Raw genomic sequence first — 16,632 nt, forward strand, 5'->3', positions numbered from 1 at the left:
ATAATGAAAGTAATCATCATAGTCATAATCATAATCTGCGCTTAGACTAAGCAAAAACTCCGTAAGAAAATAATTACCTAATTATATTTACTTAGAGCGTTTGACTAGAGAAAGATCCGAGCCTTCGAAAAAGAGCCTTTAAAGATACTTACATTCGAGCATTGCCAGAGATTTTCATAAATCGGCCGATTTTCGTCCACTCCATTTTTTCGAATTCCTTTCTTATATTTGTCGAAATTGGCTCGATCAATCAGTAGGTATAAAAAACGCTATACTAATAGGAAAGCTGAGATTTGTCTTTTGTGCCTCCAAAACACCTCATCACCTGCTCTTAGTATTTTGCAATGTAAACGGTTGGAGGAGGCAATGAGGCGAGTTTTAATTGGCACCTGCTACACTGTTCTAATTTAAAAACCTTTAGCTTAACCTTATGTGGCTCTGAACGACCCTATCGCCTCTTCTAGGAGATCTTAACACTACAAACGCTTAGCGAAGGAAAAGAGGCGGTTTGCTGTTGGCTCTATGTGGTCTGTCCGACGGATATATAAACATCGTGTTGTATTTTAATTAAAATAAATGATTAAAACAATAATCGCTTACTCTGTTTCTCTGGTCACCATTTTCAAGTACTCTTCTTTCGACGTAAGTTTCTCTTTTAACTTCTAAAAGAAAAGGGAAAAAGAAGAAAAATGAGCGAACGAAGCAATGAACGAATGAATAACATGGCTATCGGGGATTTCATGAATAACAAAGTAAGCTTTCGCTTTCGCTTTTCGCTTATCAATTTCAAATTATTATTAAATCCCATGAAAATACGGAAATCTGCACTTGCAACTCAGTACTTAGTCTCCTAAACTTTACAAAAAATCAGGAACATGCACTGTATTGTCTGATTAAGTAGATATTAAGTTTTTATCATTCCATTATCGTTAGAATCTCTTTTAGCAGATCGCTCTCAAATCTTGTCATGAAATATCCGCCTCTCTTAGAGCGATTCAGTCTTGAGGGCTTGAACAATCGAGGAAACGGATGATCGGAGAATCAATCGATGACAATCGATGCCTTGTTAGTTAATTGGCATCGATTGGCATCGGCCAAGCGATGACCAATCGATAATCACACAAAAGTGGTCGCAACTCATCGATTGTCATCAATTGGTGTTAAAAAAAAAATTGGTATTTCGCACGTTCCAGCATGTACGTATACGCGCTCGCAGTACGCACCAATGTTTCAGATTTGAATTCGTTTACCAGATTGTTTGTATGCAGATGCGACGGGAGACGAGTGAGCTCTGAATGGTGGGCGATGTAATTAAACTGAATTGTAATGAAATAAACCAGAATAAACGTGAATAGGCTTCGGTAATCATTTTATTACTTCTTTGTCACAACAAAGGTGCATAAGGTAAACAGGGTGAGAGAGAGACCATATCAAGAAACTTAGAGCTGCGCGGGAAAAACCCAACAACACAACATGTACAGCCTCTGTGCGAAACACAGTTACCACCGGTCACAAGAGAACTATAGGCCACAGTTTGGACTCAGATTCTTTTTGTAAATCCTGACTGAAAAAAAAAACGCATCAAAAATGAGAACCAATCGATGACAATCGAGGTCAACTAACTGATCGATTGGCGTTGATAATCGATAAAAATTCATAATCGATGAAATCGATAATCAAAAAAAACCCGTGCATCGATTGTTCATCGATTATCAATATCAATCGATTAATTGGCATCCATTGTCATCGATTGATCGTTTGATTTTCCGATCATCGGTTTTATCACTTGTTCAAGCCCTGAGTCTTATATTTCCTTATGAAATTCAATTCTCCTTCAAACACTTCAAATAAAATTTCCTTCAGCATCACAGGCGTTGCTCTTACTAGTTAGATCTCTCTTGAATATCAAAATGTACTTATTTCATTTTGTGGCTGATGACAATTTTAAAATCGTCAAAAGCAAGAAAATAAAGTAAGTGCATTTCTTTTTTCATTTTAAAGAATTTTTCCTCGAAATGATGAAGAACTTTTGTCCGCATCTCTCATTTTTCCTTTTAATATATCACAGTGTATTACTTTATTTCAGTTGCTGATGACAATTTAAATTCCTCTTCGTTTCGAAGAAAGTTTCATGGAAGTGGAGAAGAATTTTTGTCTCCATTTCTTATTTTTCTATTTAATATATCGTCATGTACTTACCTCATTTTCACGCTCCTGGTGATTCAACTTTTTCTCCAATTCGAAGAAATTATTTCTTCGATCTAAAATAAAAGCAGATTTTATTGCTTTTAGAGTCACCTTATGGACTCTTCCAATTTTTGTTTCCGATACTTAGCAAACGAAAGCTATTCAAGCCAATTAATATCGGTCGGCCAGATATTACATCTTTTGTGGAATTTCCCCCAAAGTGTCAATACTGGCATGCTTATCTCACTCTCTCCCCCCCCCCCCCCCCCACCTCCCCAAGTTTTGTGCACAATTTGTGTTACTATAAATCGATTTTTATTGATTTTGAAAACTAAAATGTTGACAACTGATCAAGATTAAGTAAAACGTCGTACTTATTTGCGCGACAAGCCGCCATCAGTTGTTATGAGAGACATTTAAAAAAATATTCTTCTCAGAAACAAGGAATCAAAAACTCAGAGACCAACTCAGTGTCGATGACAAGCTGAATTGTCAACGGGAATTGGAAAAGTAAGCGAGTATGTAAAAATGAAAAGCATTAAGAAGCTATTTTGTGGCTTTTTATTGATTGGCTTATTGATAAGTAAGATTTGGCGCTTTTAACTTTATTGAGTTCGAAAACTCCGAGTAGATCTTCTTATATCCTCGACTTAGGAAGATTTACTCAAAGTTTTCGACATGACCAATAAAAATGACTTCATATTTATTATTTAACTTAAAAGTTTGGGGGTTACCAGAAAGCACCACTAACTTTTTGTTGACAATGGTACCCAATGTTCGCGCGCTAAACCACGCGTACAACTTAGTTGCACGCGTCAGATTACCAAACAAAAATTTCACAACAATTCAAGAGAGCAATGTAAAAAATATGTTAGTTTGTAAGAACCTGTTGCAGTTTAATGAAACACTAAAGATAATTCGATACAAGAAATTACTTTCACGGAAGGACTGATGTGTCAAGATAGATTTTCTTGTAAGGTTTGCGTCTCCGCGCGTGCAAAGGTGAAAGATTTGAAAGTGGCGAGAAAATGGCTGACGCGACAAGACGTGACTCGCATTGGGCCATTTTCATTGACCAGTCAGATTGGAGAACATGATCGATTTTACCAAATGTTTTCTCCAAATACAAACATCTGGGTACGAGATTAGGGTTTTTCTTCACTGCGTTGCTTTCATCAACATTTTCTGAAAACTCCGAGTAAATTTCCGTTATGACGTCAATTAAATGACATTTGGAATTCGATGCGCGGCGCGCGACTCTTTTAAAGTTCTAAGCATTCTTGGAATGACGTAATAAAAGGATTTCTTAACCTCTTCCGTAACCATAGCAGGCGTAAAAATAAACATTTGAAAACAACTAAAAACTGTTTGCACCTTTCCATAAATGTGTATTACTCCATAAAATATATCGTTTGAAGTTCCTACACCCGTCTTTCTTTAAAAAATGTGAAAGTTATGGGATGTATTGAATTGGAGTCAAAAACAAATTTTGTAGTGGTGCAATTTTTCTGCGCTTATCACAAAATAACTCCTGAACACATTGCGTCCCTACGGTGTTTTAAAATTCTCACATAACGCCCTAGGATTAATGACTTCGGAAATTTTATGTTTGGAAACTGTAAGTTGGCGAACAGTGCAGCGAAAAAGTGCATGGCGGAGTTTTTATTCCGGCAGGATCCGAATGAAATGTTTGAAGCGAGCGATCAAGGAAAATCCACAAATGAAAGCGCAAACAGAAAAGCCTTAAACATATGACTACTTAAAGTTTGCTTACTAACCTGATGGACGGCCAGAAGCCATTTTCTTAGCTTTTTGCTTGTCACTTTCTTTATATATCACTCTTTAAAGATTTCTGAGTCGCTTTACCAACGTTTCCCGAAAATTCCGAGTAAATTTACCTTTATGACGTAGCGTAATTTTAAACGCGCGCGCCAAGTCTGGTTGCTAGTGCGCTATAGCGTTCTTTTTGGTCAGCAGTTTGTGATTGAAGAAACAACTGATCTTGATATTCTTATCATCATAAGCTATAGGAAAATTGCATTTCAACTGAGTAAAGTTTGTTTAAGCCTGTGAGCAGGCGTTTTTTTTTTTTCGGGGGAGCGCGAAAGTGTGGCAGCGCGAGAGTCGGCGGTCGGGACCCTCGCGCTGCTAAACTTTCGCGCTCTCGCGAAAAAAAGAACGCCTGATCGCAGGTTAAGTTTGTTTAAGTTCTCTTATATCAACCCAAACTACACCCAGAGTGTAGCAGCTAGTCTCGTGGTTTTTCCAGGTGGTGGTCAACTAGAAAGCCTTTGCTACTTTGACCACCACACACATTTTATAATTTGTACTGTATTTATTTTTATCTTGTAATTATCTGTTGTAATACTTTACTTTCTATGTTAATGTTGTGTAAATAGTGTGAAATAAATGAACCTTGAAATGAACCTTGAACCTTCCAGTCGTTTATTTCTATTTATTTCGTAAATAATGTCTTTCAAAATGGTCCAGTCAAGTGAGGATTGTTGAGTCACGTGACCAAGCGTTTCTTTGAATCCCAAGGGAAAACCAAAAGCATATTGGCCTCGACTTACCTTCAAAGAGAGCACAAAAAAAAAAAGAAACCGTACCGTGTTACGGAGAGTTTCTTTTCTTTTCTTTTTTTTTTTTACATGGATTTATTACCTAACGCATGCTGGGTAAAGACGGAGAGAACAGACACGTGACTAGTTCCCTGCGAGCGCAACATCTAGCTCTTGTGTTACACAAGTGTTTATTGGCAATAGTAACAACATTTAAAGGCTCACTGTCACTTACCGGACGTGATGTTCCACGCATTGAAACGCGAATACCAATTACAACAGATAAAATAATACACTTCCTAGAAGTGATGGCGAAAAATCCCAAAATTTCGCATTAACAGCGGTGAACCTTAAGTGGAAACTCAATTGAAGTTACTAAAATAAATGCAGACTTACGTCTCTGATTTCGGATTGCCAAATACTCGACGACAGTCTTGCAACCATACCCTGTCTAGGACGGGTCCGGGACAGACTCGCTTGAAATTATCTGCCCTGTTCAGGACAGAGGGGCCAAAAACCATACCCTATCCAGCGGCACGTCCCCGTATAGCCCATATAGGGGAGTACCCCCCCCCCCCCTCCCGGACAACCACGCTTTTTTGAAAAGGCGGTCGATGAAAACGTGAGCTCTTTTTATTGCACGAGAAGGTTCAGAAAAGTGCGGAGGAGAGAAGAAAGGAGGAAAAGAGAGGAAAGGAAAAACAAGACTACGCAACTTGTTGTTTTTATATTGGCAACTTTGGACAAAAACCGTTCACTGCGCACTTTGAGCGGATAATCGGTGTAGATGTATTTTTGGTCTTAAAGCCAGTGGTGTCCCAAGGAGCTCAAAGATGTCTACCCATGAGGCAACCGTTCTGCCTGAGTAATGTGACACTTGCACTTGACTTCTACACATAAAACGGTTTACACCAATGATTAGCGATATGGATAGTCAGGGGTCATCCTACAGACTAGTGAAACTTGGCCTGTAGCTCAGTTGGTTTTGGGGTATAAAGAGGATTGCTAATTCCTCCTGGGAACTTTTTTATTTAGAAATAATGATCAAGTGTCAAGTGTCATGTTCTTCTAAACGAGTCTCTATTCTGCTTTTGTTGGTTTCATTCCACCATTCCATTCCATTGCAGCATTTGCAGCAAAGGGAGAAAGTCGTCTTCAGGACGAGGTTACTCGCACCAGTGCCTTTTCTGCATTCAAGATTGTGTCTTGCTGAGGACGAAATGTACATGTATTTCTTTTGGGCTGAGTTCACGTATTTCCCTGGAGGTCACAACATATTCAACTTTTAACTGCTTTCTGCAGGTCGCAGAAAAAGGCGTTTGAAGGCCGCAAAACGCTGGCCGGCTCTGCAACAGTAGAAAGCCGCCATGCTACCTTTCGAACATATCCCGGGCAGAGATCCTCAAAGCGAAATGGAGCTTTATGGATTATCATAACAAAACTGAAGGATTAGTAAACTGTACAAACTGACCGATCGGTGATTCCCAGAGCGTGGCCATATTTTCAAGGAGGATATGAAAAACGGCATCGCGATTGCAGATGTTATTGATCCATGTAAGCTTATATGATTGTGGCAAAGTGTTCTGTGAAGAGGGAAAGTACCCGGCCTTGTTGCCTTGGAGACAGCCTATTGACAGTTTTTTTTTAGGTTGATCACCTTAAACGAAGCAGCCTTTTTCCAAGGGTATTCATGTTGTGAGTATTAATATTCTCTCTTTTAAAATATTAATCTCTTGCCATTCTCGGCCGGTGGATAAGGAGCTCTGACAGCAAACCCTTCTGTGCTTTGGCAGTGCCCCTGTTACAATACTGGGGATTTAGGCCTGTTCCAGACACTACTCCACTCATGTGGTGAACCTGGCAAAAGAGAGGAATCTGAATCAGTTTGGCACACTAAATATTGTTAATTTTTACAGGGTCTACTACATTATTCAGCACTGGAGAGGCAGCTGATTTGGATACTGTTCCTATCATCTGCTGAACTTAATGCATCATGAAATTACCCATTAACAAAGTTACTGGTTAAAATGATTTGTAAAAGATCATAACCTTTCGGCAGCCTGTCAGCTACCTTCGACAGATATAAATGATGTGTGAAAAATAAAACAAAACAAAATTAAATACAGCAAAGTACAGTCGAACCTCTTTATTACGGACACCAAGGGGACACTGGAATAAGTGTCCGTATTAAAGAGGTGTCCGTTTTAGAGAGGTAGGCCTTATATGGATTTTGTTCTCTCAGGGACCAAGTGAACTGTCCGTAATAGAGAGGTGTCCGTATTATAGAGGTGTCCGTAAGGAGAGGTTTGACTGTAGTATGCATAAATTAACAACTAAAATACAATTGTTAAAAGGTTGTTGACAAGAAATTATGCTAAAAACATCAAAATCAAAGTTTATTTGAAAGTGTCAGAATAATTCTGACACTTTCAAATTAGTAATTATCACTAGTTGTTGAAAAGAGTGCTATATTGTTTTGGAAGCAGGCATGAGTTGTTATCAGCCACAATTGTTTTACTGTTACAAAAAAAGCTATGGCCAAGATTCAAGCGTCCGACATTTTTGTATTGATTGTAGGAGAAGGCTACTGAAAGCTAATAATTAAAAACAGTGGAGGAAAGCATTGACAACTTTAATGGCATAACCGTTGATGCTACAGGAGGATCTTCATTTACATGTTCACCCTCTTTAGCATACATTGACATAAACAACAAAACTACTAAGCTACAAATAAATGCACTCTGTAAATTCATAGTTAGTAGAGGAGACTGGTTATGAGAGTCGAAAACAAAAACAACGGTGCTGCAATTTAGGTTGAAAGCTCCCTGACATTGCACAACCTTTTGGTTTTTGGTCGCACATTCAGACTGAATAAATTAAAGGTATGTTTCTATTGGACAGTTTTTTCAACTTAATTGGAGTGCTATTGAGCGTTGTCGCCTTTGTGCACCCTCAAGGGCAAAAAAGACCAACAAAAACCTAGTACAAAGGAAGAATGTGGGGCTTCATAACCATTGCCCTTTATTAACCATGGTAAATTGAAAGAGCTTGACAAACTTAGAACTGGCTAAAAAGTTGAAAAATGAACTTTATAAGTGTCAAGATTTTACAAAGAATTTATGGGTTGTGGTCTGTAGCTCTTGTCACCCAGTCATACATTCTTTGTAAATTTTAGTTTTTCAAAGTAAATTTCTTGTAGAATACTTCACACAGATATTCACCCTGTTTACTAGTCATTAATGACAGGTTCTTTTGGTTTATTATGTCCCATTTGTTCATAGCGTACTGTTTCATAATTATATGTTAATGAGAGAAAATGTAAACAATGAGGTCAGCAAAGATTCTTCTATTTTGAGGTTTGTTAAACTGCAGTTAAGGCTTGTGGACCAGATGATCACATGCCTGCCTTGGAAGGGGAACTGACAGCAAATGATCCACAGAAAGTAAATAAATCATTATGATGTTTATATCATTTCATTTAAGACTAATTTTAAACATATTTAATATTTTATTAAAGTGCTACTGGGACGAAAATTGAAAATTTATTAAACGAGATTTTTGGGTTATAAAATAATATTTAGACCTTTTAAAAACTTAAAAATTGCAAGAAAAAATATAATTCAGACCAACCTGACAAAAGTATACACTTAAAAAGACTGCCCGAAAGTACGTAACATGCGTCCGCCATTACTCAAACAACAACTACTTGTGCCGACAAATTTTGCGCAGCAGCTTCCCTCTCGTGACGTCATCTTATGATCTTGGCGGCATCGAAAAGCGAGATAGAGTTGTCAAAAGGCGCAAGTTTTTTACCTACTTCTACTGAATGTGGGTCTGATTTCAGTTCTAACGTGAGTGGTAGTTTTGAAGACAATGGGGGCGATTCTCAGTGAAGTGAAGGGATTAAAGATGACGTCACATTCTGCTTGGCCCAACTCTCCGTGTGGTTCGTGGACATTTTCGAATTGAGTAATGGTGGCAAACCAAATGTGGAAATTACCCTTAAAATAATCGAGCTTCCCGTTGGAATTACAACTTAAAACTTGGCATAGGTAGTACTTTCCTTCTACACTTTCCAATGCTGAAGACAAAGAGAAAGGTAAAATTTTGATCGCAGTAGCACTTTAAATGTGCTGCTTCAGACAGTATTACGTTTTCTTTTTTTGAAGTATGCCCATGTCATTTACCCCCTCCCACTCAGCTTAAAACATAACATCACATTTCTTTTTCATATACTGTACTATTTATTAACATTCAAATCCAAGCAGTTATATGCAGGATGATTATTGATTATAGTTTATTGGCCTAGCTTCCACGATTCTGCTGTAGTTTACAGGGATAGATCATCTAAACTAGTAATTCAATCAATAACATGCCTTTATCACTAAATGAGAAAAAAACATTCATCATTTATTCACTTGGCTTAAAACAATTGCTTTAACCCATTTTCATCCCTGAGAGAGGTATAGCCAGGAAATAAAAGGCCTTATTGAGCCTTCCTCACCCTTTCCCTGAGCCACACGAGGCTAAAGACACCAACATAAAGTATAAAACATGACTGTGAAGCACTTCACAAGCTTACTTCTTGTGCTTTGCTGCTCAGAAAAATAGGGATTATGAGGCATGATTTTTTTACATTTCTTATAATTTTTTTATAAGGCATTACAGTCAAAATACCTCCCCCCCCCCCCCCCCTCCTCTTTGGGCTCGCCAGTCATTTTACATTTGAGCACTACTACTGGTTCTAAACACAAAATTTCTTCTTCAATTTTTTGTGTTTTGCTTATAAGCTTGCCCATCATTTTTTTATGGGAGCACCCCAACCCAGGGTCCAAAATCTGCATGCTTATGTGGTATGAAAATTTCTAGATGGCAGAGTTTCCCTTTATAAGACCATGCAGTTGGTAATTAGTACAACACATGAGAGGTACAGGTGTTTGTTTCTTATGTAATTAATAGTTCAATTATTACAGTACATCAACTGTGCCTTATAAAAGTTTATACACTATTATTATATATATTTTTTAATATTTCAGGTAATTGATGCTTGACTGGGGTTGTATGAAGATGCTCCAAAACAGGAAGCCCAGAGATTCACTTTGCAGGTAGAAATTTTTTAAAGCTTCTCCACAAGCTCATATTCAATCTACCAAGCACAGTTGCTGGGAAATACATAGACACACCATTATTCAAGACGTTCCTCAAGTGTGGTGAATTGCTAATTTTGAAATCACCCAGGGCTTTGTTGACAAGGAAATGAAGGAGCTTAAAGAGATGGAAGACAAGAGAATTAATTCATCGAATGCTTTTCAAGGTGTGTATACAAGGGAGCAGCATGTACATGTAGGTAAAAGGAAAAGTAACCCTTTATCAGTCCCCTCCCCTCCCCCCATGTTTCCTTTTCTTGATAGGGGGACCTGATAGAGTTTTGTGTCTTCAGGATCAGTTGTTGTGTACCACCCCCACAGAAAGTCATTGAAAACTCAGAGGATTTGGGGAGGGTTCGTCAAAAGGCATTTGAGGTTTAAAAAGGAAAATATGAGGCCAAACTGGATTAACATCAGGTTGCTCATGGTTAATTCTGATTGGCTCGTATCCACAACATTGCATTTTTGGTAATGAGAAATGTTTTATTGACTCTTTTTCTCTCCTGTACAGTTACCCAAGCAAGCACCCATTTACACAACTTGGTGAGAGAGAGAAAATGACATTACTTGACATAATTCAGTTTCAATTCAATTCAGTTTAATCTTCATTTACACAGGGTTAAAAAAATTCATCAGGTCGATACTAGACTGTTCACAGTCCCCCTATTTTTCCGTGGGATTCTCGAGACCGGTATGCTTCGATGGAGCTGCCGCCATCTTGGTTTGTAAAAGCGAGCGCGATCTGGGGAGACCTGCTAAACTACCGAGGGGATTTTCGCTTCCCATCCCCCACTATACTAACACCCACTCCCGCTCCCCTCGGTAGTTTAGACACTCTCCCCAGATCGCGCTCGCTTATATAAACAAAGATGGCGGCGGTTCCATCGAAGCCTACCGGTCTCGAGAATCCCACGGAAAAATAGGGGGGCTGTGAACAGTCTAGGTCGATACAACATAAAACTACAAGACAATCTACCTGATCAAAATGTATGAATATATAAAAATCCTAATCTTAAACAATAATACTAAAACCTAAAGAAAACTTGACCTGCTTTCCATGAATGCCGTGTCTCAACTTACCTAAAATGGAGATTAAGTAGTTGCTTAAGTGATTCAGCCGGCCTAAGATTACAGGGTACGCTGTTCCAGAGAGATGGACCGCTATAGCTACAATGCAATGATGAGCCCTGTACCACTGCAGCCCTCTGATGCTCTGATTGAAATTCCAACATACTGACCACTGTAAGCACCTGACAGCATCTTCATGTAGCACACACCATAATAGCTTAGTTGCACACAGCTGGATCATTGAATTTCAAACCTGTGAAATTACCTAAACGTTGTCGCCTTCCCTTCCCAAGGCTCACAGGAACTCAAAAAAGTTTAGTGAAACAAAATAAACAAAACACTTAATCGGTGGACAACCACGTACGATCGGGTATACAGTGAAGAGACAAAAAGCAACACAAAAAATAGTTCTTTATTCAATGAAACCTTCTAGAAACTCTTCCTATTGATTGTCTAATAACGCACTGAACAAATATTTTGAGCCAGTAGTTTACAATCGTACTGTTCATAAGTTCAACAACTTGAAGGTTCAAAGTTTACTTGTACCAAGAAAAGACAGTCACTGTACAGTTGATTTAATTCAACAAAAGGAACATCCTTTACAACACTTGTTAGAAACTTACATCACAAAGTATTAAAAAAAGTAACTTAAGTATCTGGTTGAACCAAATCTGGATTGTTTTTAACCGGTTTTGTTTTTTGGTTATTGCTTTTTATCTCTGTGCCCATGCATTACATTGCATGAAGTTCAGTGGGTTGGACGCCCCTTGTCGCTGCAGTCCTCTAACAGAGCTCCTTAACCGCCTTCCTAAACTCTTGCATTCTTATGGCATATACCAATGGATTGACTATAGAATTGGCATAAAATAATAACAGTAACGTTTCGTATATTTGATTGAATGCTGCAGGGGGCATTTGTTTGAATATGTATTGTTTAATTGCCATCCAAATAGAAAAAGGAAGAATAGTTAGGATAGACACGACGGTAACTATGCTTAAGGTTACTGACAATTTCCTTTCTGAGGCAACTGCACTAAAATGCTGCGGGGGAGGGTTACTTTTGACTTTTATGGCAATAATAACATTGGAAACAGTTATGATAAGAAAGGTTAGGAATGTGTAACATGCAATTGCATACTGAACTAACTCGAACTCTTCAAGAACAGACATCATGGATGATAGAAGCAAAGTTATCATCCAGCTGCCAATAATAACTTTGAAGTAAAACCCTTTGTCAATTAAACAGTGCCTGAAGGGGAAAAGTGTGGCGTGTAACCGCTCCAAAGAAATTAACGAAAGACTGGTTTGAGAGGCTGCGGGGAATATGTGTATCGAGGTTAAAATGATGAATTCTTGCCAGCTGAAACCGTCATCGAAATATGGGGAACTAAATTTTTGCACTGGTCCCGTCACTGCTCCCACCAGTAAATCAGCCACGGTCAGGTTTATTATCAGATACGTAGTGCGTTTGCGTAAGTGGCGATTTCTTGCAAAGGCGACGACAGTGAAAACGTTGATAATAGACACCACAATAAATTCAATGAGGAAAACTTTTCTCCACGCATTTTGCAGATTTTCTAAAGAAGGATCTTCAGTAGCGTTACCAAACATACTTCAATAAAACTTAGACGTTCCTTCTCCTCGTGTTAATTCGTTGTAAGCTGTGGATAAGAACAAAGTAAAGAAAAAGATGTTCAGCCGTTTCTTAGAGTAGAACTCTTAGAGTAATGTTTTATTTCTTAGACTAAACCTTTCTTTTTAATTTATTTCAATGATTCATTCGTGTTCGGTGTGGTTGTCTTGGAGTTGTTTTGAGAGACATGAGCTATGCCAGTGTCCATATATGGTCATAGCAATGCCATAAACACGTAAGTTAAAAACCATGAATGTTTTTTCAAATGAGCCGGGCATAAGATCTTCGACCTGACATATAAAAAGCAAAGTTTCCGAAAGGTTTTGCCTTTGGTATTTTGCCAAATGATGGTCTGTCTGTAAGAAAAAAAATTGACTCAACTTATTAAAATTGACTGTCTTATTGAAAAGTAGCTCCTCTAAAATATCAACAATAAATTTACTTTCTGCGTCTTATTTCCAAAATGTTTCCTAAAATTGTTTGACCGCTTGGTTATCAATCGTAAATCGCCGCTCCATTTTCTATTTTGCCGGATGGCTTTATTTACAGAAATCTTGATAGCGACGTAAAAATTCGCAATTAATTTCAATATAATGATGATTTTATGCGTTCTTTTCAGCCAAACAGTCCGACAAATATTTTCTAGGAAAACACCGGGTTGCTTTAAAGTCTCAAACTCTACCCAAACGTGTCAATTTTGCTGTGGAGAACTGTTTAATTTCTTGTTTCGTCTACGACGTTTTCGACGCATTTTGCCTTATTGATCAATGTGAAATTATGTCCAAGGCTGCTTTAGTTGAGGCTTGTCCTTGTCATCGTAAAGATCTGCAAATGCGGCGAATTCTTGTTTTGATAAAATGATAATTGTCCACATGAAGTTGTTAGGCCGGTGTATGTAGATTAATTTCGATCAAACATGACAGGGTATTAAAACGATGTTATTTTTGTGCTAAAGCATCAGCTGTGCCCATATGGCATAAGGTGAAAGCGAGAGTCCGATTGGTTGGATGATTTCATTAGTTGTTTTTATCATTCATCAATTTGTATGTTTTGATCGCGAGGGTATCGAATTTCGTGCAAATCATCGCTCACTCGATATTTGGTGTGGGAATTTTTTGTTCTGTAAGCTAGACGAGGATGAGTTGTTAATTAACAGTAGAATAACTAAACAGGAAGTGTGCCAGATATACAGACTTCTTTGTAACGAAATTTTTCTGAGCTGTATTTTTGTTCAAAAGATAAATTGCTTGAATTAACTGGAAAATTATCAATCGAGGCACACCAAACTTTCCTAAAATGTATCTAAAAATGGCAGGTGCATAACTAAGGTTCTTTAAAAATTGAGCTCAAATTAATCCATACGGTTTCCTTTTGTAAACTCTTTTGTCATTTAGCCATCTGCATTAATAAAGAGGAACATCGCCTCATAACTTGTTTTACCCTCGTAGTTGTCTTACCTGCGGTAGAAGAACTGACTTAACTGATGAGCTAAACGATTGCTTTTCGAAAAAAAAAAAATATTCTTCCCCTCCGTGAAATTTGTACTAAATGATCCAGCTTTTCACGTCACCCTGTAGCTCAGTGGTTAGCGATCGACCATTATACGGAATGTCATGGCGTTCAGAAGGAAGATAGTTCTTTCAAAATCATGACGTGTCGAATACTACATCTTTCTTTATAATTCATTATTTGAGTAAAACCGTCACTTTTTATTCGACAAGTGTTTGAATTCATCGCTATTTATTCATGATATATTTGCATAACTCGTTGCTCAACACTGACGTTGCTTTCAGTAGATCGTCTGTCTTACTAACAGTGATCTTCGTGCACTGAATGTTAACAGAGAAGCACAAAATAATAATCTCATGCCAGGTTTGTGTGAATGTTTCAGCCTTGAGACAACCCCACTGCATATTCACCAGGAAACGTCGCTCACAACAAAATTAATTGGAGTTTATGAAATCATCTGCAAACCCTACCCTTAAAAAGCGTGATATATTTCTGAGAGAAACCATTTTATCACTTGATTGGCTGGTAATAAAGTATTGCTACTCACCTCGTTTCTTGATAGCGTGAATAATGCCAACTTGGCTCCAAAACTGCCTTTAACTGGCGAGACTGGATCTTGTTATAAACATGCGGCTCATTTGCATCAAATTAGCTCTTCTTTCGATCAATTTTAGTAGACATGTAAATTTTCATTGGGACTGGGTGTGTTTTTTTTTTAACCCAGTCCAATCTCTTACAGCGTACGAGCAGTTATCTCATATTTCCTTTTCTTGAAGCGGCGTCGTTAATGGTGTTTCAGTACCCTTATATTTCTGTAGGATGACGGAGTAGGCTCCAATTGGTTGCTTTGCACCTGCGCATTGTTAGTGAACGAACGAACGAACGGACAAATGTCCATCTAATTTACCAAGAAAACACGCAAAAATTACCTCTAAAATACAATAAAATTACAATGCAAAATCCAACAAGGGGATAAATACAACGTTACAAGTTATACTTAAACTTGTAACAAGAAAAACTAAAATTAGTATTCGTTTCCTAACGTAAAGGTAAATCCAGAAGAATCAACTCTGATTGGCTATTGCCACGAAATACTCATTGACAGACGTTTTCTTATTTTTCTCTTTCTGTTTTAGTTACTTCAGCGGTTCCGCTTAGAGTATCACCACGAACCATTGGAGTTGCACCAAAAGCTAACTACTGTCCAGTATAAACCAGTTAAGGTCAAGTTTGTTGACTATTTTTGAATCTCAGTGGGAAATAAATCAACAAATGTCTAAAACAGGAAATTCCGGTATAAAAGGGGCCTGGCCAGGCCATTCTCACCTTCTTTTGTCAATCAATTATCAGAGCGTAAACAACTGACAAACAGCATGTGTCTTTTTCTACGACCCTTAACTCGGATAAAATTGGGTTAGTTTTAAGAATAAAACCCAGTTAAAGAAATTAGAACTTAATTTCTTATATTGTTGTGGTGATATTATGAAATTTTGAGGCCTTTATGTTTTTTTCAGAGGACGCTTGAGTCAACAACTTGCCATGACTGAACGGCGTCTAAATTTAGATCTCACGCCCACAAAGGTGTTAAATAAAGAAGGGGCTTGCCCTTTTATTTCGGAACTTCTTGTTTAAAGCATAATTTACTTCCAATTTTACTGTAATCGACGCAGCTTCGATAGGTTAGACAAGAAACTCTATCAACTGAGAATTTTTTTTAAAACTAATCAGTTTTTATTAATTGCTCACGTAAATCGATATCACCTTTTTATGTTAAAAATTCGGCGCCATATAAGATGTTTCTTACTGAAGAGACTGGTTTGAGCAACTGGTCGGCTTACGGAAGGACCTAGGAACGACTTTCTTAAGGGAGTCACAGTTTAATGTCTTAGAGATAGAAATTCGTAATAACTGAACATCACAGTCCGCTTTCAAATGCCATTACATAGAAAGCACACTTTGACATTTAATTACTATTTAATTGACATTTGAAAAAATTGATAGAAATATAGCTGATAGTGATGATGCATAGATCGGGTATATATGAAATAAAGAATACATAGAAATAAAAGCCCTGTTTACGCAGACTACTGAAGCAGTTGCCAATGAAGCCTCGAAAACCTATATATTCATGCCTCAACGAAATCATAATTTTCACTTCAATCTGACCTGTCCATACAAACGTTCTCTTATATTCCTCCATTTTTATTCCTGTGCATGATCAAGTTTGTTTTAAAAGTTTTCGTACCAAGTATTTCGTACGAGAAATCCAACGAAATCATCTCAATTCTTTACTCCAAATTTTCTTTTTGGATACCAATAGCAATTGCTAAGTTCTGTTTTCCCCGCTTATTTTTAAGCCGCGTAAAAGATATCCCTGTATTAGTAGGCACCATCCATAGGAAACCCAGGAATCCCGAGATGCGCAGAATGTATGCGCAGTAACAAACCTAGGCACCGTCCTATTTGGTAACCGTCAATGTCCTTGGGCATTTGGTTACCATACTGGTTTCGCAAATATTTTACTCAG

General features: G+C 37.8%; 1 protein-coding gene and 1 long non-coding RNA gene across 2 annotated transcripts in view; one reads left to right on the forward strand and one right to left on the reverse strand.

The window, feature by feature from the left end:
• LOC146466355 (uncharacterized) overlaps positions 1-641 on the reverse strand; it is a 2,036-nt gene extending 1,395 nt beyond the window's left edge. The window contains exon 1 of the long non-coding RNA XR_014868048.1: positions 601-641. This is a non-coding gene — a long non-coding RNA (uncharacterized LOC146466355). The remainder of the gene's footprint in view (positions 1-600) is intronic.
• The window catches only part of LOC146466354 (uncharacterized), a 233,511-nt gene that overhangs the window by 8,770 nt on the left and 208,109 nt on the right, over positions 1-16,632 (forward strand). The gene's annotated exons all lie outside the window — the stretch shown is intronic.

The sequence above is a fragment of the Pavona decussata genome, unplaced genomic scaffold (genome assembly GCF_977016875.1).
Source record: "Pavona decussata unplaced genomic scaffold, jaPavDecu1.1 SCAFFOLD_145, whole genome shotgun sequence".
Taxonomy (NCBI): Eukaryota; Metazoa; Cnidaria; class Anthozoa; order Scleractinia; family Agariciidae; genus Pavona; species Pavona decussata.